The sequence below is a fragment of the Pyxicephalus adspersus genome, chromosome 6 (genome assembly GCF_032062135.1).
Source record: "Pyxicephalus adspersus chromosome 6, UCB_Pads_2.0, whole genome shotgun sequence".
Taxonomy (NCBI): domain Eukaryota; kingdom Metazoa; phylum Chordata; class Amphibia; order Anura; family Pyxicephalidae; genus Pyxicephalus; species Pyxicephalus adspersus.
Genome location: NC_092863.1, coordinates 2,324,708 through 2,350,855, shown reverse-complemented (window position 1 = coordinate 2,350,855; position 26,148 = coordinate 2,324,708). Strand labels below are relative to the sequence as shown.

The 26,148-nt window shown below is 39.6% G+C and overlaps 1 long non-coding RNA gene across 1 annotated transcript in view; it reads left to right on the top strand.

The window, feature by feature from the left end:
* LOC140332894 (uncharacterized) overlaps positions 1-26,148 on the top strand; it is a 101,896-nt gene that overhangs the window by 5,254 nt on the left and 70,494 nt on the right. The gene's annotated exons all lie outside the window — the stretch shown is intronic.

Genomic DNA, 26,148 nt, shown 5'->3' with positions numbered 1-26,148 from the left:
TGTCACTAACTGTCCCTCAAAGGAGCTCACAATCTAATGTCCCTACTATAGTCATATGTGGTTAATGTAGTCTAAGGTCAATTTTTAGGGGGAAGCCAATTAACTTAATTGCATGTTTTTGGGATGTGGGAGGATTAAACAAGGTTACTTGGATCAGAGAATTACCTCTGTTTAGCTGAGGAATGGGGTGAGACAGATAGTTTCTGTGCCAGGAATCTTATACTGCAGTTAACATTAGCAACTGGAAACTCATTTCTGACCTGTTCAATTGTTGTTGGTCCTGTATCTTATGTATAAGTGAATCTTTTTTTTTTCATTCACTCCTGAATGATTTCAGGTGTGTTTAATGTGACAACGGAGTCATCTGGTGATGATGTCATAGAAATGATCTGCTCACCAGAGTATACCCTCACAGGTGGGCTTCAGATATTGTTAGAGGTCTGTTCCCCCATCTGGACTCATCTGCTTAGATTGATGAAACAATGTGAGTATTGTCAGAGCTGCCAGCAACATATCTTCCTTGTGAAGTGGTGTTCTGTGATACATTGCATTATGTCGTGCCTACCTACTTCCCCAGCACCTCACCATATGGTTATCTGACACAATCTGAAGGACCATGATGCAACAGGGCCGTGATGAATTGGCCTAAAGTGAAATTTATTTTAAATGACTTAAGTGGCAAGGTGCCCAGTCTTGAATCTTACAGATTTACTCTTTCTTTTTTGTTGAAGATAACTTTTTCCTTGACTGTTCACTTATTAAAACCTTGTCTGCTTTTGATTTTGGTTGAGTGGCTGTCAGGGAAACTTCTGTAATTCAGCAAGACAGGCAGATTGTTTTTTTGTAGTGTGAGAGGTATGGCTTCTTCCTGACATATGGGCTGAAAAAGTTAGAAATGAGATTTGTTGCTGGATTTGGTGTTTGTTTGCAGCAACCTATTGATGAGCAGTTGTAGAGAAAATAAACACAGAAAAAGGTTTAAACTTCTTAAGACTGTTTTGATAAATAATAGATTGTATACAGTCACACAATATATTAGAATCAAGTAAATCCTAAAAATCAGGTGGCCAGAAAACAATTATAGCTAAACCTGAGCACTTGTCAAAAATCTTGTAAAATGGGGTTACTGGCTCCTAAATTCTGTATTAAACAGGATCTGGTATAACTTGGTATATGGAAGAATCTAACTATTATGTCTTCAACTGTGCAGATTCATTTATGAAACTGACAGTTTAGCTAGGGTTTTAGAACCAATTTTATCTTATTGAATATAAATCAAAGATTTTAATCAATTTTATATAAATATTGCCTTAAAGAGCCACTTTTCTCTTCACTCTCTCCTTATCTATATATATTACACAGTGTTTATACAGTATTTATATAGCGCCGACATATTACGCAGCTCTTTACAAAGTCCATAGACATGTCACTAGCGGTCTCGCAAAAAGAGATCCCGATCTAATGTCCCTACCTCTGTTATATGTCTTTAATACAGTCCAAGGTCATTTTCTTGGGGAGGGGAGGCGAGGGGAAGCCAAATAACCTAACTGCATGTTTTTGGAATGTGGGAGAAAACTGGAGTACCTGGGGGAAACCCACATAGACATTGGCCAGCAAACTCCATGCAGTGTCCTGGCTGAGATTCCAACCTGGGACCTAGCACTGCAAAGGCCAGAATCTATATATATATATATATATATATATATATATATATATATATATATATATATATATATATATATATATATAAAACAAAGGGGCATTTAGTGTGGGAGCCATCTAAAAATAGTGTTTTTTTAGTAGAATGATGATATCAAACCAGGAATATAATGCATGAGCATCTTTCTACTGGGACTTTCAATTGTCATATACAAATACTGTACATAATCATCTCAAAATTATTATAGAGATCAGATTCTTGGCCACACATGGATATTCTGATGGCCCTATAGTAACTCAGCTGTCATTGCATTCCATGAGCATGCATTTTTTGTTTGGTTAAGCATTCCTGTTTTTGTCACTGAACGTGGGGAAGGCATGGGTTGGTAGGTTTGCTAACTTAAATTTCGAATTGAGAGTTTCAGTCCATAAAGTTTTTCAGATACACAATTTTTAGAAATGACCTGTCATCTCCAGCAAAGTAGGTCCATAAATGATATTTTACAGGCCAATTTAAGCTGCCATCTTCAAGACAGGTAGAAATATTTAAAAAAGCATGGGAATATTGATCAGCCTGGTATCTGATATTACCATGTGATTGTGTGCTCCTTAGTGGTTGGCTGTGGATGGTCACATGTGGTTGAGTTGTGAAGTTGGCCATGCCCTGATTGTTCTACACCATAGAAGACAGGCAGGTTTGCAGCTGCTTCCGCTCATTAAAAAGGTTGTTGTGACAGTAATTACAAACTGTATTGCAGTTATAAGTCTTCTTTATTTCCTGTATTTTAATTTATCTTAAACATTTTGAAACATGAATATCTCTGACCACACACAACCCTGCGTGAGATCCATATTGCTTCTCTTTAGCTGACTTAGTTTATATAGATTGAAATACTTGTAGTATTTCTCCCTGGGAACAGATTCTGTGTGTGACTTTCTGAGTTATGTACAAGACGGCAGAGGGACCTGGCTCCCTCCATGGTTAATACTGCAAAGTAAATACCTTCTAAGATCTTCTCAAAACAAAGAATTTATCAAGTCTCCAGCTGAAGAACTCTGAAGTGTCTCCTCTGCTGGGAGTCTCAGATGTTTTTTTTCTGTTCTGCAGTCTTGGGATAATACTGTGTTTCTTGTCCTTCCAAGTGTTCCCAAAACCACCATCCATTATTTCTACCTGTCTAGTGAACCAAAACACACTGCCTTATATTAATACCTCAGAAGCAATGCAGTGTTATATCCTGGCCTTGAAAAGTTTGTGCTAAAATTGTTTATTGCTTCATTTATCCCATGCACTATATCAAGGCCACATGCTTTAATAGGTTGACAAAGAGCAGCAGGGATGCCGTTTGTAGAACTTGCATCAGAACATGGTGTCAGAGCTTTGTAATGGTCTGTAGGGATTCCCAGTACTCATAAGTCTGCTTGTGATTTATAACTCAGGAGAGGAGACATGGAGCTCATGTCAACCTGCTCTCTTATCACCCAGACCTTCTGAAGGATGGCTTCACAGCTAATGATTCCCAGCTGCTTAGACACCATTGCCAATGCTGACTTTAACCATTCATCTATTAGACAAGTCCATTTCATATTCTCCTACTAATGAAACAGAAAAGAGGACATTAACTTTTGTAATCCACTTAAGATTTGTGAAGCTATTTTTACTCTTCTTGTTTACACAGCATCCCGAAAAAGTCATTGACACAAAGGGTGAGCTAAGGAGTTTTTTTGCACATAGACTACGTAGGTCAATGAATTTTGCTGTCCAGTCTGCGGTGGAAGGACCAAACTTTCACCTGAAACCCCCAAAACTAAACAGTTTCCAAGCTTGTTTGTTGGTATTCTGATGGCGTGGTTAATGTTTAGTGCATTAATGCAAACTTTGCAATTTACCTTTTTGTATTGAGTTTGTACTTATCTCTTTGCTTACAAAATTTGTAGCAGGCAGCTACATCTTGCTTCTCCTAATACATCATTGTGGGGGCACTGCAGCATTTTGTCACATGAGTTTCTGTTCTGCAACTCTCTTAAAATGGTGCTTAAAGTGGAACTAAACCCACGTTACTCACCTGTCCCCGTTCCCTTGCAGAGTTGTGCCATATTCTTCTTCTCTACCAGTAGACCATATTTGACTATCTTGATTGGCCAGGCCAGTGCGCTGAAACTCCTGGAACTCCTGGCAACCAAAGCTGGTGCTACACATTATTATTATTACACAATATTTATATAGAGCCAACAAATTTACAGAGTGCTTTACAAAGTCCATAGTCATGTCACTAGCTGTCCCTCAAAAGGGTCCTTACCTCAGTCATATGTCTTTATTACAATCCAAGGTCAATTTTTGTTTAGGGTGAAGCCAATTAACCAAACTGCATGTTTTTGGAATGTGGGAGGAAACCGGAGTACCCGGAGGAAACCCACACAAACACGGGGAGAACCTGCAAACTCCATGCAGATATGGCGTGTCCTGGCTGAGATTCCAACATAGGACCCAGAGCTGCAAAGGGCATAGTGCTAACCACTGAGCCACCATGCTAAGCATGGCAGCTCATCTTTTTTCCAGAAGTCCGGAGCAATCAGGCAAGTAAGAGGGATTATTGCAGAATGGACATCGCCTGTCCCCTTCTGCAGTAATGAACTGTCTGATCATTGATTATTAAAAGTAGAACTTTACTTACGCTTAGGTTTGTAGGTCGTAGAAAGAGGACAGCACTGGAGAAGCATGCATGGCTGCAATTTAGCTAAGACAGATTACAAGTTATTCGGAAAGAAGGGAAAATATATACAGATAATAGGTATACCTCTTTAGGGTATTGTTTTTGTCACTCTGATTTCCATGTTTTCTTTTTTTTGCTTGAGCACTCTCAATAAACGTAGGGGGAACAGTGATAAGCATTACACAGGAAGGAACATCCAGGTCAGGCAGTCTTTGTATTCTGCTTGCCACACACATGCTTTGGTGTCACACATCCCGCGCCTCAGTGTCCAGGATGAGAGGCGGATAACAGGTTTAGATCATATTAAGGAAATTGATTTATTTTCTTCAAATACAAACATGTTTGGGTGGTCTTGTTAATCTCTACAAAGAAAAATAAAATGAGATGTAAAGATAAGTTAAGTTACATCTTAGATTGTATGAGAAACTGTGATCAGTGTAATGAAAATATTTTATTTTATTGACCACCCGTTGTAGTCCTAGTAATAGTTAAGTCAGCATTCTCTGTGTATTCCATTTAAAGGGGAACTATACTTTTGATTATATATAATGTTTATTGCTTTGTGCCTACAATAAAAATGCATAAATGTATTGTTTTAAACAGTATGTTAATGCCATTTAAAAACTGCTGAAAGTGCAGATAAATAACTGTTTATGTAAAACATAAAAAGAACTCTAAGTTTTTCAAGTTTTTTGTGTCAGGTACCCAGTTCCACCCCCTTCTCCTGACTCCAGTGCACCATGTATCATAGACTCCAATGCTAATGTTATATTAGTATTATCCTTTACAAAATGGAAACTGCAGTATTTTTTATTATTATTAATAAACAGGATTTATATAGCACCAACATATTATGCAGCGCTGTACATTAAATAGGGGTTGCAAATGACAGACTAATACAGACAGTGATACAGGAGGAGGGGACCCTGCCCCGAAGAGCTTACAATCTAGTAGGTGGAGGAATTATATGTTTTCTGAATAGTCCAGTGCAGAAGGAGATGTAAGATTGGAGAAAATGGACTTTCATGAAATAATGAATCTGGTCCAGGATCAAAAACATTTGTTAACCAAAGGCAAGTGATTTTTAACTAATCCATTCCAGGTTTGCCGGATCACACAGGATCTGCAATCATAGTCTATCTTCTCCAGTTTTGGAAAGCTTTAATATATCAGGCCGAATGTATCTGGATTCGGGATATGATTGTATAGTCTGTATTACGTGTGGCATGCGTATTTCTTATGACTTTGCGTAGATTGATGTCATCAGTATTTGGGACAATGGAGGCAGCCTTAAGAGAACTATCTATAAATATATGGCGGTTGTAAAACGCACAGTAGAAACAACATTGAAAGTTACTCCCACAATGGAAGTTCTAGACAAAAACAGACTCAAAGAAAAAAAAAATCCTTCATTCTGACTTTTGATGTGTCGTCTCCCTGCGTTTCCCAGGGGAAAATGTACATCCATGAACTTATTACTAATGTTTCCTGTCCTTGACACTGGAGCCAGTTGATGTTTTAGTCGAGAGGAGAGAGAAATTCGGGGTCACATCTAATGCCTGCAGGCTGTCTTCAATCTGCATTTCACTTTTCTAACAGGCCAGTTTCCATCTTCACACTGAGCGAGGTTTAAATAAAACATGATTTAACCTCAGCCAAACTTCCTCCCAATGTTTATCTTTGGCTGGGGGCTAATGCTTTGTGCAGCCAAATCTCATCACCATACACCAGTGACAATGGCTTGTAACGAGGTTCCTTTACCCGTCAGGAGGGATATATCACTCTCACCCAAGAGCAAGAGCGACACAATTGTAACTGTGTGTAATGGCTTCTACCAACACCCAGCTCTTGGCTTCTAGGTAATATACAATTGAGCTTTATATGTGCTATGGAAATTTCCCATCATATAGTCTGCATAGCTGGAAAGCCATAAATTAAATCCTAAAAATAGAACAACCATAGATTTTTATGTTAAAGGGAGCCCAGCATCATATATATTTTCATATAAAATTCTCATTCCCAGTAATGTGCCAGTTCAACATTTCCAGGTAATTTATTACCTATCACAAAAATCACAGTACTTCCCCTGTGAATGCATTTTACTGCACCATCTTTCTTCAGGCATCATCCAGTGTCACTATCTACTTACAGGATTGAGATGCCATTGGTATGTAAATCTACCATCTATGCAGCTCTTGGCAATGTTTATAAATGTGACTTGCTATAAAGTTACGAATGCTGCAGTCTGATCACTGGAGAGGAGGAAACTCTAAGGCTACGTACACACGTGCAATGGTTCTCGCCCGATAATCTGCTCGAGACATTGGATGAGAATTTTGTGTGTGTACAAACAACCGTCCTGGTGGATCCACGAACGATGGACGACAACACTCGTTCATGCATCGTTCAGTCTTTTGTCGTTGGAAAGTATCAGGAAAAAGATCCTTTCCAATGCCAATTCTTGCACGTGTGTGCACAGCCTTAGTCTCTAACTGGAGCCAAGGGACTCATTTTTAGTGATAAAAGATAAAAGGTGGAAATTTAATTCTCTTGCTTTAGATGTGAAATGTCTGAAATTTATTCCAGTTCATAATTTAGCTTTATTTGGTGCTCTTTGCTCATTGGAAATTATAAAAGCAGAACTAAATCTTATTTTTTTTTTTTTTTTTTTTACTCCGGCCCTTATTGCAGACAGGACAGGTGATGTCCTGCAATAGAAAGAACTTACCTGCCAAATCACAATTTTATGCTTACAGTCACCTGCCCTCGGTCCGACACAAACTCGACCATTTTTATCCTGTCCTCTTATGGATCATCAGCAATCTTGATTGGCCTGGGCCGGGGTGATATAACTCCCTCACATATATGCAGGATTTCATTCGACAGCCCAGGGGGTTCTGATATCCCGCCATCCTATACTGAGTTGCAAAAGCAATATCACCTTTTTAATGGGGAACTGTATTGCTCATCATTTATATAATAAACATTGAAGCAAGTAATTTTATATCTTTTATGTTCTTTTCTGCATAGGTATAGATGGATACAGCTGGGGCTGTGAGAAGTTTGATAATAATACATCAATCTCTGTAATATTTAAATATTAAGAAGATGACCCCTGACTGTCATGTTGTGTATACAAAGAGTATTTTGTAACAAGTGACAGCTGAAATGTTTCTGCAGGGAACATCAAATAGTTCCCTCACAGCCAACTACTACTAGGGGACCCAAGACATAGGGGCTGATTTATTAAAGCTCTCCAAGGCTAGAGGGGATAAACTTTCATCAGTGAAGCTGGGTGATCCAGCAAACCTGGAATGGATCTGGTCCAGGATTGAAAACATTTGCTAGCAAATAGCAAATTCCTTTCAACAAATCCATTACAGGTTTGCTGGATCACCCAGCTTCACTCATGAAAGTGTCTTTTGAAACCGTTACTACTTACCACCAACACATATCTCTCCTCGTATTGTGTGTTACTTCCCCCACCTTATAGATTGTAAGCTCTTCGGGGCAGGGTCCTCCTGTGTCACTGACTGTATTCGTCTGTCATTGGCAACCCCTATTTATTGTATAGCGCTGTGTAATATGTTGGTGCTATATAAATCCTGTTTATTATTATTATTATTATTATTATTATTAATAATAATAATAATAATAATAATAATAATCATCTCCAGCCTTGGAGAGCTTTAATAAATCAGGGCCATAGAAAGAATGCCATGTGTTGGTTGATCAAAAATATGATACTCAGAAACATGGGTTAGGTGTAAATATTGTGCAGAAGGCTTTCCCTGCTGAACTGCATGGAGAAATATTCATTTAAAGTTTGCTAAATAGGTACCAGAAAGTAGTTTGATTACAAAATAGTGTTCCTGTTCATGACTGCAGCAAATACCTATTGTAAAACATTAGTGTTGTTTACATAAATCTTACAGACTGGGCCCAGTTCTTACACGTTGTAGATTCTTTTTTTTGTTGTCTTTTAGTAATGTGTCGCATTAGGAGGCTCATTGCTTGAATGGCATGAGGCATTATACATAAGATTGGTCTTATCCACAGTGAGTGTCCTAAGTGAGCTGATTTGGAGCCAAAGACACATTTTCCACTTATTTTATTTATTTTCCATTTATCACCAACTTTGTGCACTAAAAGTGTTGTGTTTAGTGAATATAGTGTGACTGGTATGCACTGCTATTTGTGGTCAGGTTAACATTAACAACATGTTTTTGACACTTGGAGAATAAAAAGTAAATCTCTTTTTCATATCTAAAAAGCAAACACCAATAGCTTTTATGCATTGTCCTGTCTGTGGCACGGTTGGCGGTGACCTCAGCCGCAGAACTGAAAATATACAACCTGCTCCGCAGTGATAGGTGAGATGGGGGTTTGATTTGAGTGGACAGCTGGAATATGTCTTCATATCCAATACGCAGGTACTTATGATGTGGTCTCATACTGTATGTGCAGTACGTGAGATCAGCTCTCAGACCACCTGAACAGAATTCTGGGATCTCAACAGCTTGGCTCTATTGCATCGACCCCCTACAGCGGCAGTGGGTTGAGGAAATGTCTGGATTGACGTTACATTCCTCAGAGTCACATGGAATATTTTGCAATACTCAAGTTTTCCCCGGTGCCCAGTAATACGTCAGCACCGTAGTGTAGAGCTATGTAATAAAAACACACAGTGCTCATTTATCTCACATCATCGAGCCAGCCTAATGGATATGAAAACATACACATAGCACCCCAATAGGGTAACTGGAGCCTAAAAGCTGCACTAGCATAATGCGAGCTAAGTCATCTCATGTGCAGTGTTGTGACCTATACAGAAACAATTTAGTGCTAGTAAACAATAAAATAAAATGTTTAATTCGCACCAGAAACTAATGTTCCTTTTACTACTTTGGTCTTACACCCAGCGAATGTGCCAGTTTGGCCATAGCTGGCATGATGTTTTACCATGTAAACACTTTATAAACTATTTGCTGGATTATTATTTTCGACCAACAGTTAGAAGTGTCTTTAAGGGTTTACATAGATGGGTTTTCTTCCCAAATAGCTTTTGTATTCAAACACAGCAGTACTTATACACGTGTTTGCATACCAAAACCAGCAAAGGACTACAATGGTTTGGTTTGCAACAAAGTAACTGAATAGGATGTACTATATTTAAATATAAATGCAATGCAAAGTAGATCATAGGCCTAAAATTACCTTCCTGCACTGCATCTCATAAGTGACTATCATGAGGGGTATGTGGGGGTTACTTATTACAGGTCTCCTGAAAATGTTAGATATCTGGCTGTGTATGACTTTATATGTTGGTTTTACAGTCCTGGAACAAACATATAAGTAAGTGTAAAAGAATGTTAGTAGTATTTTTCTCTATACTCTTTCCTGGTCAGCAACTCAAACAGGCAAAGCATCAGAATGACAGCATTCCTAAAGGAGAGTTAAGTAATGGCAGCCTCAGTTTCTTGCCCATAATAGTGTTCATTGAAAGTAAATAGAAATCATCTGGCATGTGTCTGATGTGCACTGAAAGTAAAGAAAGCCAATGAACATATAAAGTACTTATTCTGCAGAGAATACAAGGAGTCAGTAGGATTATGAATCTGGTGTTTCACAGAAGGGATCTGTATGTGAAGAGTACAAGGTCTTGGGTTTTTTGCTAGTTGGTAGGCAGTATTCTGTAATATTGTTACCTTGACCCCACCATGGCTTATGTATAAAAAACCCTCATTACAAGGGACGCACTAACCACACATATTCTGGATTCTGAGATAAGTAGAACCTGGCTTTATTTCAGCAATCAAGAAAAATGCCTTCATTAAATGGCTGAATATTTAAGAGTTTTCAACACTGACTATATTTTCTATAACAGAACACATTCCAGTGACTCACCCCCTTTATTGTTCACTTTCCCTCATTCAGTACCCCTAAGGGATAAAAAAGATAAACTGTTCATAAAACCTATAGTAAAACATAGGCTGCAGAACACAACTGCTTTATATGATGTGCTGGGGGCTTTTTTTATATTAAGGTTCTTGCCAAGTTTGGTTATAAATAGGCTTGGTTTTTCCAGGATGAAATGCAACCAAGTGTTCTTCCAAGAATGAAATCTCTATTGTTTTCAAAGGGCTTGAGCTAAGATTTTATGAGCGTTTTTGTGGTTGCACTTTACAAAAAGCTGATCCTGAGTGATTCAGGTACAGATGACAGTGTCTAATTCACATACTCTTCAATAAAAATGTACCCAAATGGTTTCCTGTTAATTACCTGCTCCAAAAAGCACAGTACCTGTGAAGCATTAAGAGCCCCTGTTATCACTTATATGCCAAACCAGTGCTGAATGTCTCACAGATACAAATGAGCAGGGGTGACGTATTTACACATGCTTGTCAGCACCTTCCTATTAACGTTAAGTCGTATACTTAATAAACACTTCCTATGTCAAGTGCCATTTAATGTTCTATCCACCTAAACATCCTAGAGAGACACCTAGAGCAGGTATCATGAGAGTTGTATTATTCAGAGGTGTAAATGGCATGTCCTATGCAATGAACTGGATATTATCACCATAAAGACTTATCTAGTTCACAACATCATCTCACTTAGCTAAACCCAAGAACATAAGACTGCAGGGATCTCTGCACCTTACACCTTGTCCTCCCTATTATGGATAAATGAGGAATTCATAAACCCAACAATATAAATAACGTATTGCAGCTTAACATTCCTGGTGCCTCCATTATTTTTATTTGGCTAAGAATATTCTCCAAGATCCGAAAAATACCTGTTCTTGTTACTTCTTTGGACTGAACCAAAAGTGCTATTAACTTTTATTTTAACTATCCTTTGTGAATGATAAAGCAATGTCTCACCTTGTCATGGAAATAAAGGGGGAGGTGTATGTAGTTTAAATCTGGGGATAAGCCTAGATTTACAATAATGCCCTCCGTATATATCTTGCATGGAGTGAGCTGGGACGGGCAGTATAATATTGGTTGATGCACCTGACAAAAATAAAAAGGAAAAAAACCTTAAAAAATAAATCTAACGACCACATCTAAAGATCGTCTAGCCCTAATATGTGCTTTAGCTACACCCATTCACTCTGATTTATTTCTGCAAAAGGGATTTAAGCAAAGGTTTGGCTAAGAGCAATGGACTTCATTGGAGAAACTAGAGGGGGTGAGCTTTCATTAACAACATTCCCTCTTTTACTTCAGTTTTCATTACTCACATCTTTCATGAGACAATTTTTAATGGTGTGTCTTGTGCAGATGGAATATTATATAATTTATTAAACCTTTCACATTTACACCACCAATTTTTTAAAACTTAGTAATGTATAAATGTGCAGGACCTATGCAGCTAATCAGAATATAACAAGCACCTTTTATGCGTATGGAACAGTCCAAGCAGTGATTATGGGTATTATTTAGGAGAGGTCTAAAATAAAGAAGATTTTTGAGAGTTGTCACCGGAACAAGCAACCCCATTGGGAGATTCCACCCTATTCATGTTGTGGTGACGGTCATCAAAACAAATAGAATTTGCCTAGCATACACATAGACAGAATTAAAATTCCAGCTTGTCCACTGTATTCTAAAGCCTTAGCTCTTTGTCATTTCTGGTAATATTATTCATAGTGAATAGGAGAATGCAGCAGCACCAAAATACTTTTTAATAAATTTTTTGGATAGCAGAGGGTGGCCCAGCCTAAAAGCGTTTTTGAACAGCTTCCAGGGAGGAAATAAAGTTGTCTAGCTGAGTAGAATATTACTAATTAATAACTAATAACTATGATCAAGGTTCACGATGACCTACTCATACATCTGTAAGCTAGCATGGAATCAGAGATAAACCATCATATCCGGTGGCCCCTCAAAAGCATAGCCTTTTTGTCTTGCTATAAACCGACCCCCACTCTCCTTCTTTGTCTGAGCAGAATTACTTTTATCCCTTCACTTTTGCTGGTATAACAACTTGGCAGAGAAAAATTGTTTCTTGTCGCTGGGAATTAGAAGATGCCAAGTTCGCCAATTGTTCTTAATTATTTGCTGGCATTTGTCATAAAGAGAAAATAAAACTGCAAATATGGATGTAATTATAGCAACAATAAAACACAATTTCATTGTAGTTTTCATTGTTCTGGCAGAAGTTGTGTTTCTAACATGTGAAAACGACATGCAGGCATTCACTCATCGTTTACTGCTCCATCTCCTTATCTCTCATCTAAATTTGACAGATCAGAACCATGGCCAATGCCTTGTTATTTAAGTGTAGATTATAATTTTACCAAAACTAGGCATTGGCATATTATCAGACCGTGAGAGTTGTAAATGGCCCAGAAGCACAGAGGGCTCAGGGCATTGTAAATGTTTAACAAATTAATCAGGGTTTAGTCAACATGATGGAATATAATTAGGCTAAATGTAAACACTAACAGTGTGCTCTGTGTCTTGTATTGCAGACAACTGCACTCTTTGTATACATTATAATATTTGTTTTCACTTTTTCACCATCCTCTGTTAATTAGTGCAGCAAATCTCCTGCAGTTTTCTTTCAAGCCACTCTGTCTACATGCACTCCAGCGGTACTATAGCGATAAATACTTAACACCTTGCATTTTCCCTAAGCCTTGCAAATCAATGAATGCTGGATCCTGCTGTAGTGGGTGGCTGCAGCTCATGTTCAACAAAAGTCTCTATAACTAGGTATATAACCATGGCCACTTTTGTAGCCTGGAAACATAATATTCTCTGCTCTCAGAGTCTGTTTAATCCTTGAAATCCTCATGTGTGACAGGATCATCTCCCTTTTTTTTTAAAGCAGGTCGTTCAAGATTTTTACCTAATTCACGCAATTATTTGGTGATTTAGATTGCGAAGGCCACGTTTTTTTTTTTTTTACCTGATATGCCTTTGGCCTTAAGCTGGGTACACACGTGCAATAATTGTCGTTGGAAAGGATCTTTCAGGATGCTTTCCAATGACTAAGGACTGCACGATGTATGAACAAGCTCTGTACGTACAGCACCGTTCTGCTCTAAGAAGAGGGGAGGTGGAAAACGGCGAAGCGGCACCCTGCTGCGCGCTCTGCCCCTTCCCTTGCATTAGGATTGTTCACCGTCCATCGTCCGTGGATCCGCCAGGACTGTCATTCGGACGCACACACGCCAGATTCTCGTACGATATCGGCCTTAAGCCGACTATCGGACGAGAAGCATTAGACTTGTATACGTAGCTTTAGGGGCCTTCATGGGCCACAAATACACCATATGATTCTGGGTTGATCTTGTCAATGACTAATTAATTTACTCTTGAGGTGTCTTATGTGATACTTTGGCTAAAGTGCCGGACTGCTGAATACTTGTACTTGTGGATAAAGAATTTTATTTTTAAGCGTTTTTGGAACAGGATTTTTTTTTTTAACAGTTTCTCACAACATCATTAAAAATTCGGCTAATAGCAAAATGGAATTAGTACAACTTATGGTCAGTTTTCTGCCTTCTCTGTTCTTATTTTTAGCGTTCATTGGCCTCAAAAGTCAAAAAAATCGAATCTAAAAATCAATCTAAATCAGTTTCTCTCTGTACTTCCATTTGACTGACCCCTTAGAGATGTTCTTTACTCTATATAAACTTGTGTCCCATATAACCATCATGTCTGCAAGGCAACTTTGCTGCAAGGATCCCTTTTTGATTTTGCTTATGGACAAAATGGTAATTTTTGACATCCCTTTTGACAAAAGGGTTATTTTCCTCCTATGGCTGCGATTTGGGCTGTGGAAATTTTTCAGCTACTGCTTCTCTGCCCCTTCATCAATAAAGTAAACTTACTGGCTGGCTGCTGCTGCTGAGAATGAATTGGCTCCTGTGTGCCTGCACAGGTGCTACGTCATTCTGGTTGCTCGATATAAGATGGCCAAAGATAGCGAACATGGAATAGGAAAAAATGCCAGCACCGGTGAAGCAGGGAAAGGTGAATTAAAATAAATAATTGTGCACAGGCAGGTATTTGTTTTTTATTTCAGAAGACACATTGCCTGTCCTGTAGTAAAGAACCTGCCTGCATGATTCTTTTTTAATTTTTATCTTTAATTCAACATTAAGGATATACCAGCTCTGCGTCTACCATCTCTAGGTAGTTCAGACTATCTTTCAAGCTTTTGGTTTCAAAGAATGGATTCCACCCTTTTTTACCAAGACACATTCTACTTTAATGATCTTTGAATGCTTCTTGGGCCTTTCTGTACGACTCTCTAAATTTCCAAGCTGTCAGATCTGATGGTGTGGTCCTTTAGGTGGCTTTTTGATCTGCAGCAGTCACTACATTTCTGTTTTTCAATGTTGGCCTGTGCGCAAATGTTCTGATGTCTCAAAGACGTTTTGTGAAGTCCATTGAGTAACACAGGACCTACTGCTTTATGTTCATAATAATGCTTTTGTTTCTGCATTGCTACAACACTGGGGAAGGCTGCCGGGAGAATTGAGTTATCCTTAGCAGCACGATGGTTCAGTGGTTAGCATTCTAGTCTTTGCAGCACTGGGTCCCAGGTTTGAACCTCGGCCAGGACACTGGATGCATGGAGTTTGCTGGTTCTCACTTTGTTTGCATGGGTTTCCTCCGGGTACTGCGGTTTCCTTCCAGATTCCAAAAACATTCAATTAGGTTATTTGGCTTCCCCCAAAATTGACCTTAGACTGTAATAACGACATATAACTATGCTAGAGACATTGGATTGTGAGACAATCGAGGGACAGCTAGTGACATGACGATGGACTTTGTACAAAGCTGCGTAATATGTCAGCGCTATATAAATACTGTATATTAATAATATAAATCCTGGGCCGAACTGCTGTTTGCAATAGCTGGCAATAAAACTTGAAGAATAAAGACTTTGTGTCCCTCAATGGACTCTAAAAGTAGAAAAATCCTATTTTTAATACCACATTTAAGCCTATAGAATATATACAATTCTGGACCCTGAATTTTTCATCTATTTCATTATGGATAAGTGCATGCTGCAACATTCAAACCAAATTCATATTGGGCTGTTATTGTTTTCCATTTACAATGGGCTGCAAATCATTTGTATTAATATTCTTTTATGCTATATAGACCTTGTTCTATGATTAACCTGTCAGACCTTTGGCATAATATGCTTAAATGTCAACGTTCACTTGATAACTATTAATCAATTGATAACTATAGATCAATATGTCCACATTCTCTTATGAACAACTTTGTTAATATTTGTGGACTCCGATCCAGAAAAATATTCCCAGCAGTTTTTCTTTTTTGATTGCGAGCCACAGCAGAATCTGCCTCCAACACTTGAGATGAGCAAAAGCATGTCTTGCCCATGTGACCAGACAAAAGCCCAGGCCCGGCAAACTTATGTAGTCCAATATTTACGTCATCCAGATTCATGCATTTTGTAGAGGTTTTCCCTCTCATGTTGAAGTAAATAAAGACACTTTCTCTCTGCTGAACCAATTAGCTCCCCTGCAGGCCTGATCTCTATCTGTCCCCCCAGTTTACATAGTGGGATTCCTCTATTTACGGACCTGATCTGAATCAATTAGCACCTCTGCTGTCTGTGTAAACATTACTGCTCATCCCTTAGCTTTGATACCAGTGTGGGGGCACAGGGGGACACTCTGTATTTGGAGCCTCATCTCTTTGGAGCCAGGTGGTCATGGTATGTCTTGGATCTCCTGCCGGGTCAGCATGTGGATGAAAAGACTTGGCTGGCTTCTGATGTCATTGCATCACGCTGTATCTGACCTGTTTTTTCTGGCCACTGTTCACAATATTTTTCTTCATCTCATTAATGCTAGGTGTCAAGCACCTTCGTGCCTCATCTGTATCAGTCCAGAGGATCAGGGCCTATATATTGCATGTAAAGCCTGGGTACACACAATGCTTTTCAAATAAATCCAAACTTTGGAGTCTCATTAGAGTAGTGAAGCCTTTTTGTATCGCTGGCAGTGGATCAGATTGTGAAAACGTCAAAGTGACACAGACTGGCAATGAGCTCATCACACCTTGAGAGGCCAGGATGTTCTATAAATGTTGGCGCCTTTCTCAGAAAGGGGTATTTACAGGGTTTTGATCTCCCCTGCTTCAAGTTTAACAGAATCTCCAGTAAAACCATAGCAAATGAAGCTGCTAAACAATGCTCTAAACATTTATATGTGTACATGGAGGCAGCCTGAATCAGTCTTTACTTTTATGTATATAGTTGATCTTTATGTTTTTTTTCTTCCTTTGTTATACAGGCCAGATGATTCTTTCCTGATACGAATGGTCAAGCTCAGCGGATCCATGAGCGATGGACAACCGCTGTACCAGCTGCTTGCTCGTTCTCCCCTCTCCATAGGACAGGATTGTGCTGTGATTACAGCGCTCGTTCACTTACTGGCAGACTTTTGCCACAGGAACTGATCACAAAATAGATCTATTCCAGTGCATGATTAGTGAGTTGATTAAAAGGAGTCACCACTTGTGTCTGATATCTTAAACAAAATCTTTTCAGTGCTTTTATTCTCTTCATGCCTACCTGCACTCCAGCATTAGTTGCACATTATTGCTATAGGTTGAATTTCTGATGTGTTGTCATAAATGTGTTGGCACGGGCACCTGTAGTCTCCATCTTGACCATGCATGACAGATTGGAAACACAAAAACATAAATGCAAGGCAGTTGCAACCCTATAACAGGTCCTAAACAAGGACTCCGGTAGGGTCACCAGGTATTTTATTATTGACATTAAGGACCTACATGATTTTTTATTTATTTGTTTTCATTCAGTGAAAATATATCCAGATTGGCTATCAGTCATACTCATGTTATTTCCAACCAAAAAAAAAACCTGGAATTTTCTTGTCTCCAATGATCTCTCTGTGATACTTTACTCTGCAGCATAATGACGGAACTGTCCATACATCTCAAGACTGTCTTTGTATGGCGGCTTTTACTCGTTAACAGCAGACTGCAAAGCTCTTATAAATGTGCCAGGCCTATGGTAAGATGTCAGATTGTCCCCCTCGGATGATGTGTTTGTGTGTCAAGCGCTCTTTGGATGCCAGTGTGTGATGGGAGGACGGAAGTAGTTTGGGTTTTGTGGAATTCCTTTGCCACGTAGCACATACCAGCAGGTGGGACAGCTGACAAGCAGCAGGCTAACTCTTCACACATCAGCTGTCTGCCCCAGCTGGCCTGATCGCCACTTGTCATTCCAGATACACAGGCATCAATTGATCAGGGAGGATCTGGACTTTGCAATCATGGTCACTGATATTTCCCTGGAACCTCAGACATGTCACTGAACTTCATGTTAAAGGCAAATGGAGATTACCCAGTTATCATCGGTCAGGGGTTGAAAAGATTTCACTGCAGGAGCTCGATAAAGCCAGGGATGTTTTTGATTTTTATTTGTTGTATCAAAGTTATGGTTGAGATAAATAGCCCTGGGTTCTCCCCATGTTTTAGAATTGATTGTCCTTCTCCACCCGTATACGTATATTGTGAACTTTAAGTGTGAACTTCATATAAAGAGATCAGCTGCTGGGGTTCTAGGTTGCTCAAGTTACGGCATAACTTAACTACCCTACAGTTAGAAAGTTGCATGTATCAGGAAAACCAAAGTTCATAAATTATTAAAATCTTATTAGGTCTAATTTAGATCAGGTGTGTAGGTTGGCATCTAGAGAAAACAATCAGAAAAGGTAACCTCAGTGGAAGTCTATTGGTTGCAGTGAATACCTGATTCTTAGTGTGTGTCCAGTTTTTGAGCCAACAATTACTCCACTTGATTACTAACATTGCATGCCAGCGTTGTTCTATGCCTAAAAGTTTGTCTTGGGGACACCTTCAGGAGATTTTAAGCAGAATTAAATTTGTGCAGTTTAAAAATCAGAAAGACTTTGCATTGCTAAAATCCCCTACCTCCTGGTGACTTTTTGTTTTTTTTGGGTTTAGTTCCACTTTATGCATCCATTTGGTAGCTCGGCCAAACAGATTTCTTCCCTAACTGGATTATTGCTAATGGTTGGATTTACCTGCAAGCAGTATTTAAATTAGGCTTTGTAAAATTGTTTCTTATATAGAGAAATAATCAGCATTAAGGAAAATTTCCCATCATCCCCCTAATTTAACATTGTGAGACCTATTGGACTCATGTCCCTGCTTGCATTAGGATTCTATTCTACATTTGTACATAGAGAAATAAATTTGTAGAGGTCAGGCCTGGTGTTGGATATGAAGGTCATTGTTTGAGAGTTCACATATAATTGGGCTTGATACATTACCGTGATGTTTTTGCTGAGGTTGGGTTCAGTGACCCTCACAGTACAGCCAGCTCCATGGGAGGAAATGTTTTTGTGTCTATGCCATCCTGTATACCGCACATGACACACATCATTGTGGGATAAGGAACGGCTTATCTTGAAAAGCTGCCAAAATTGGCAATATAGTACACTATTTTCATTTCAAAGCCCTACAATCAATGTCTATTATATTCTCCTTTTTGTTCAGTTAAGTATTTAATAAATATTGAGCAGAAAATACCTATTTATTGTGCCAAATATCTTTTGTGCTAAATATTTCCCGAATTCTCTGCCTGTTCTCATTTCTAGCAGATACCCAGCAGTGAGCATTGTCCCCAGGTACAAATAAGCCAGAAAACTGAACACCAATGCAGCTAAAACAGACTGGTAAGCTGTATTTTATTCAGTATTTCCATAAATATACTTTAAGACACTCTTTGCTGCAAAGATGAAGCTCTAAAAAAGATCTTAGCTTTTATTTCTTAATCGTGATGACAGATTTGTCATTTATGGGTTGCCTGAGGTTCCTGGAGTTTTAAGGTGACTCTTTACTTTTCAAGCTGAAATATGTAACTCGTTCAGTCTTTAACGTCTCATTTTCCATTTCGTAGCACATTGCTTGAACCTGAAATGTGTCATTGGAGGCGCAGAAAAAGACAATGTTATTAGCAGCGGCTTGTAATATACCGAGCAGAAACTTAACAGGCTGCAAAGCGCTGGTGACAGGTGCATGCAAAGTCTACCATCTTAACAGGGGTGTGAGAATCCCGCTACCCATCTCACTCTCGCCTGTGTGTGGTGCAAATGGCACTTGCTCTGAGGAAAAACATTCATTAAGTGTGAACACTTGACTTGACAAAGGACAGCTGGCTGCATTTCTGAGCTCTGTTACAACCAGTAAAAATCTCTCTAGCACCGTGCCGCAGACATCTCGGCTCCAGCTCTGCGCCTCACCTGCTGTGCTCTGATCACAGGAAAAGCAGGCACCTGAGCTGCCCCCCATCTGCCTGACTGCTGCACCATTGATGGTACACAGGGCCCATTCCTGGAAATGCTAGCAGTCATTCTTCAAGGAGCAGCTGATTCCATTGACCATACATTGCAACCAGATTCTTCCATACTGTATTCTGATAATGAATGGGAAATATATTTGGCTGCACCACTGATAGTATACAGGGCCCATTCCTGGAAATGCTAGCAGTCATTCTTCAAGGAGCAGCTGATTCCATTGACCATACATTGCAACCAGATTCTTCCATACTGTATTCTGATAATGAATGGGAAATATAGTTGGCTGCACCACTGATAGTATGTAGGGCCCATTCCTGGAAATGCTTGCAGTCATTCCTCAAGGAGCAATTGATTCCATTGACCATACATTGCAACTAGATTCTTCCTTCTTCCATACTGCCTTCAGATATTGAATGGGAAATTAATTTGACTGCTATTTACAATACTATTGGTACTGCTTCATGCAATTCAGTTGGGCAGTACACTTTCTGAGTAGTTAGCATTCCTCTCTTTTTCAGGTAATGCATTTTGAGTTGAATGATCATAGACATGCATGAGGCCTTATAGCGCCCAGACAAAATATTCCACTGGTCCGGCTTTGTACATGACATAGGAGTGCCTGTCAACATTCCTGGAGTATTACTTATCACATTCCCAAATTCAATCAATATTGCATTGGTGAGGATGTGTTTATTATTTACAGTTTACAAAGTTTGGTTCTAAAAAAAGGTTCCCTGCTTCATGTAATGTAAAAGAACACTTGACAGGATTCTGCCGTTTGTATAGTGAAAGCAAAGTGCTTTTCAAGATCAGTAGTTAGTAGGTTTGCAAGGTGTAACATTCCTTGCACTGATCTTTGGTGCGTCTTAGCTGTAAATACTTCCACAACAGACAGCCAGCTGTAAATTTATCTCCCGGGGTCAGCCACACAGTCGTCAGGCCATTTGTAGCCCCTTAAATCATTCAGTGGCCATGAAGGAGCAAACCCTGACCCTATAGGAGCTGGCGTCTCTGTTTCTGTTTGCAGTGATCAATAAAAAGTGTGATACAAAGTCAGACCAGGCCATTGTGGGCTCCTCTAATAGACTTCTACTTTTAGATTGACTATGTCATCCTTCATGACTGGTATGCTCACTGCAGATCATTTTGACCATCTACTAACACAACAGTAATGGTTTTCTCTGCTGTGAAATGGTATGATTAAAAATAAATCAATTCAGGTAATTTCTGTTTTTTTTTATTTATTAAAAACTTGTAATGAATTGCCTTTTTAATATACAATGGGATAGTTAGACTCCCTGTGGTGTATGACTACAATTTAAAAGGATAATAAATAATTCCAGGCTATATGAAACATAAGTCTCCAGGTAAATTGTTTTGACATGTTTAATTCTCTTTATTTTACAGAATAGCTATTTCATATTATACATATAGTTATTCTAAGTCAATATCCAGCCCTGATGTTTTTTTTTCTTTGTCCCATTAGGAAGAGTTCCCATCCCTTCCTGCCCTAGTGACCCAAAAGGAAGTATGTAGGAGTCAGTAAATGGCCACAGCAGAGACAATTACAAAAAATCTTTCTCATTCATTAAAAGACACAGGAAGTATTTTGCCTATAGGAGTATTAGATGCTTGCACAGACAAAAAAACAAAAAAATAAACCTGTAGGCCAGACATTGCTGTGTTTTGCTGGTATTCTGTAATTGATGCCCTTTTCTCAACTCTGCTGTGCAAAGACTTAATACATTTTTTCTGATACTGTTCCTCCTATTGCTTTCATTTGAAGCGGCCACTATCGTACTGACCTACAAGTTCTGTGACTGGATGTGGTGGGGAATTGACCTTCAGGTGCTGGATTCCATTTCCAGTTCTGGTAATAAGTTTCTGCAGTGCTTCAGGTCCAGAGCCATCGATATTGCCTCAGTATGTAAGTCTATGTGGACTGAACACCAGGAGCTAATATTCACGTACAGTGCTCAGCCCAGAAATTATTTTAAGCTGGGTGGGAACAAATTTTAGGCAGTACCTACCCAAAAACAGCCGGGTGGTTACTGAAAAGTGCGGGGTGGTGCCCCCAGCTAAAAGGGGCTGGGGAGAACACTGACGTACTTACCTGGGCTTCTTTCGTTTTTTTAACCTATTTTTAGGCGGATTCAATGCTGTGGGTCTCCTGACACAACTTCTTTATTTGAGGTTGTGTGCGTTCCATTCTTCCTACTTGGTGCCATGGGGAACTCCTATTATTAATCTGCTTCCTGCTACCCACACTGTCACCTCTGGCACAATGATTGTTTCCTGCTACCAGCTGCCTGGGTTTTGTGAGTACCTGAGGCTATGACCTGTATGCTTTACTGTAGATTACTTACTAATTGGACTGTCCAACCCCAGGTCACACCTCAAAACAGTTCCTGGACTTTTTACTCATTTTTGTCTTAAGATTATTATGTGTTTACCATAGAATCCGGCTACCCTATACAAACAGAGATTCCTACTCCTTCAAGAATGAGCCCATAAAGTGCATAAATTTAGTCCTCTGAAGAATTTCTGGATACATTTAATCATGTTCACTATAGTATCACCTTTACATTGGAATTCATGCCTCTAGCATGTTATAGACTAATATACAATCTCCTTGTGTTACGTTGTGTCCCATTTACACATCCACTGGAACTTGTGTCATTACCCAACGGATCCTAAAAGATATAAAGGTACCCTAAACGCTCAGCCTGTCGTTGAATAAATCTTGATTGTTTATATCGGGGACTTACATAGAAGGACGCATTCCTACACATGTCAGTGCAGTTACTCAGCAGGATACACCACAGACAGCTCATGCTGGTGATAAATCTCAGCTCAGGGAAGGGAACAGAGAGTTGTAAATGAAAAACACACAGAAGATAAAAGGCTCAGCTGGCAGGAAGAGTGCGAATACAGCTTTCACCACAAGACAATTCATATTGGTAGCAAAATGAACACACCTCTCTTTGCAAGGTGCAAGATCACCCTTACATATCCTCTCACCCAACATTTTCCTGACAAGTAGGCTTATTCATTGTACAGTTCTCTGTGTTACCACAAATCTGTGGCAGCAAGAAGCAACTTAACTTTTCAGTAATGTGGAGAACATTTGTGACAATAAATGCTGATTTGTTTTGTAGAGAACTCTTTCATTTATTTTTAATTTACTAAGCTTTATTGTCAAAAATGCGTGACCAGCAAAAGTTTATTTCGTTTGCACTTTTAAATAGTATAGCTGAGCTGCTTTACGCCTGGTGCCCAGCCTTCGGTCAGGGAGCTACTTACATCCATTGGTACTTACTGTGTGCCCCCGGAACCCCCAAGTCAGTAGTGTGAGCAGAAATTTGTAAATGTGTTTTGGTCTCTCACGGTTTTCATATACAGGTTCCCAATCTCTGACGGCTTCCTCCAGCCACCTATTGGTCTCAAAGACTGGAATCTTAGCTAAAATTTTAGGTGTAAAATATTTTCGGTAGGGCTTCTGCTAGAACTGCAGCTTCTTATTCGATGACTCCTTGATGTGTAACCTACCTTTCTCACAGCAGTAGATCTCATGCTTGGATTACTGCCTATATAAGTGGTTGCCAACCTTTTGCATGTCATAGACCACTAGTTTACAGACTTTGAATTGCACATGCGCGGGGAGCCATTTGTCACTCAAAGGGGAAGACACTTCCCCCAGAGTGACATCATGATATCAGAACCTGCCCACTCTCCAATCGCAGGTCTGAGCCTCCAGAGACACAACCCGCCCACCGCCCTGAGCCTGCGATCCATACGGTGGACATGGTCCGCGGCTCTGGCCGGTGCGCCTCCCAGCGGGGTCATGCTTGGGGGTGCATCAGCCAGAGCCACGGACCATCAAAATTTTCTCAGGGGCCACCAGTGGTCCACAGACTACCGGTTGGCGACCGCGGACCTAAATGAAGAATAGGAACTCATGAACATCAAGGCTGTGTTCACACCGGCCATGAGATTGTGGTGTATTTACTATTTCTTTGTGCCAGGGCACCTTTGCTTCAGGGAAGTCTCTACAAGTAGCTTCTACAGGTGGCAGCCAATTAGAGAATGAATGGGGGTGGTAATAGTATCGCTCACTGTTGCCACCTGTCAACAGTGCAGACAGTGGTTAAGAACCAGTCCTGCGGTGCAAGTGACTGGCAGCTGGCAAAGTGCCAGGAGCCACATTGGATCACTCGAATCCTGAGGAAAGTCTGAACCAGTCCTAAGCTCTGTGACCATAACACCCAGAGGCATATTGCTGCTTAGGCAACTGTTATTGGCTGTTAGCAGATGTTGAAGAATCTGTGATCACTTTATAGATAACTTCCAACGCCTTTATGGCCCTGGTGTCTTTGGCGGCAATGCTCTAGCAATGAGATTGTTAAAGACACCTGTTGCTGCATGTATGTTGCACACAGAAGGAGGAAGTAATTGTTCCCTCTGCTCTCTTAGTGATCCTGTATTTGGCTAGAATCATTAGCATAACAACCTGCTAAAAGAGGTTAGCTAAAATGAGAGCCAAGTGTCAAGCATAAAAGAACTATTATTGGTAGTCTGCCCCCCCAAGTTAGGCTTTGCAAGTTTGGCTGGGAAATACCTTTAAAAAAAGTGTCAACATCACCTGTGATACAGAATATGCACTATAGTCTACACTGTACGCCTGATTCTTTTTCTTTAGCTGGTTATAAATATCTTCGTGCCAGCGAACTTCACTTTTGCCGACATTCATTTCATAGCAGCAGTAACCACAATGAAAAATTCCTGACTAAAAGTAGGAACACATTCACCCCTCTCCCACTCCAGCCAAGGTGAATATTTAATGATCTTATGTCTGGAACGGGCCAAAGCTGTGAACAGCTTCACTGACAAGCAGCCACTAAGTGACTCATTGACACTTAATTAGTCATTTCCTCATTTTCAGCCCGATGACTAAATGGCAACTTCGCCTGATTAGTCAACTTACAGAGCAATGGCTACATTCGAAGGATTGTGGTGAAACAGGGCAGCCCGATGCTAATGTGTATAACAAAGGATTACCTTGTTTCATCTCCAGTGTCATCACAGTTAAAAACCAGCCATTCAGAGCACAGCCGTCACAATTTCTATACACTTGCTCTTCACCCCAGAAGTAATACAAATCATGTATAATAATAGAAAGTCACTGAATGATATTTTTTTAACCATAAAGCACAAAAGACCTAATGCAGTTTTCTGGAAAAAATTGTTGGTGAAATTATTGCAAAGTTTCTTACTTGGGGATCTTGCCAGTAATTGCATAGCTAGTGCCTCACAATTGTCAGCAGTGTTTTCAGTCCGCCTCTGCTTCTGTTGAGAATTGGCAATGCTAATGATGATTGTGAGGCCGTAGTTTAGCGCCATCAATTACCATGGACAGCATCATTTTTTGTGCGTACAGATACCTATACCTATGTTATCTGCGCTAAGCAGGGGATTATTTTATCCACCTTGTATTTTAAATGTATGTTTCCCAAATCCTTCCACCTAAATGCCTGGTTATCCAACTCTTACGTGACCTAATTCAGACAAGGTTTCACAAAGACATTGATCAACATGTAGAGTGAAATCCTCAGCGGCATTCTGACTGCTCCATAAATCTGGTTCTGGTTTTTCTTCAATTTGATCTTGGATTCTCCAAACATGTGAGTTTGATAAATAGACACCATCGCCTCCCGTGGTCTTCTGGGAAGTGGAGAAAGATTTGAATGGTAATTTACCCCTTGCATGACTAAAAATGGGTTCCTGGGGCTTTTATCAGTTGCCCGCTCCCAGAGTTACCAAAATGGATCTGCGTGAGGGAATTCCACATGCTACAAAGTATCATCTGCCCAATAGATACCTCCTATAGTACCTTTTGTCAACCTCATGTGGATTACGTTATTGTATTGTAAGAAATTGGAAATGTTTTGTTGATCCAATATGACTATCCCAAATTTTAGATTAGAAAATATTTTATAAATTGAATTGAACGTTAGACACAGCTGGGATGTCTGTGGTTTTCCTATCTGTACAAGTTTTTGTGGTTTGCATCGAAACAGAAGCTTTTTTGTTTTCGGATAGAATCCGGTAATGTTAGAACCTTTTTCAGGTAACGGGGAAACTAAATCAGTTAATATTATTATTTTTTTTAAAGCTCAACTGCATTTGCCTAATCAGATTTCACTGCATACTGTGAGCTGGATGTCAGAATGTTTAATCCTGGAACTTCGGTATTGCATGTGGGGTTGCCACAACTTCCTGTTTTCAGGATGACATCTGCCACTCCATTCCACCAGCTATGATCTGCCTGGATTGCAAAGGCTTTGTAATGATGTTACTGGGTCCAAACAAATATTTGAAAAAAGTATAACATGAATACAAAAAATGGGTTTATTTGAATAA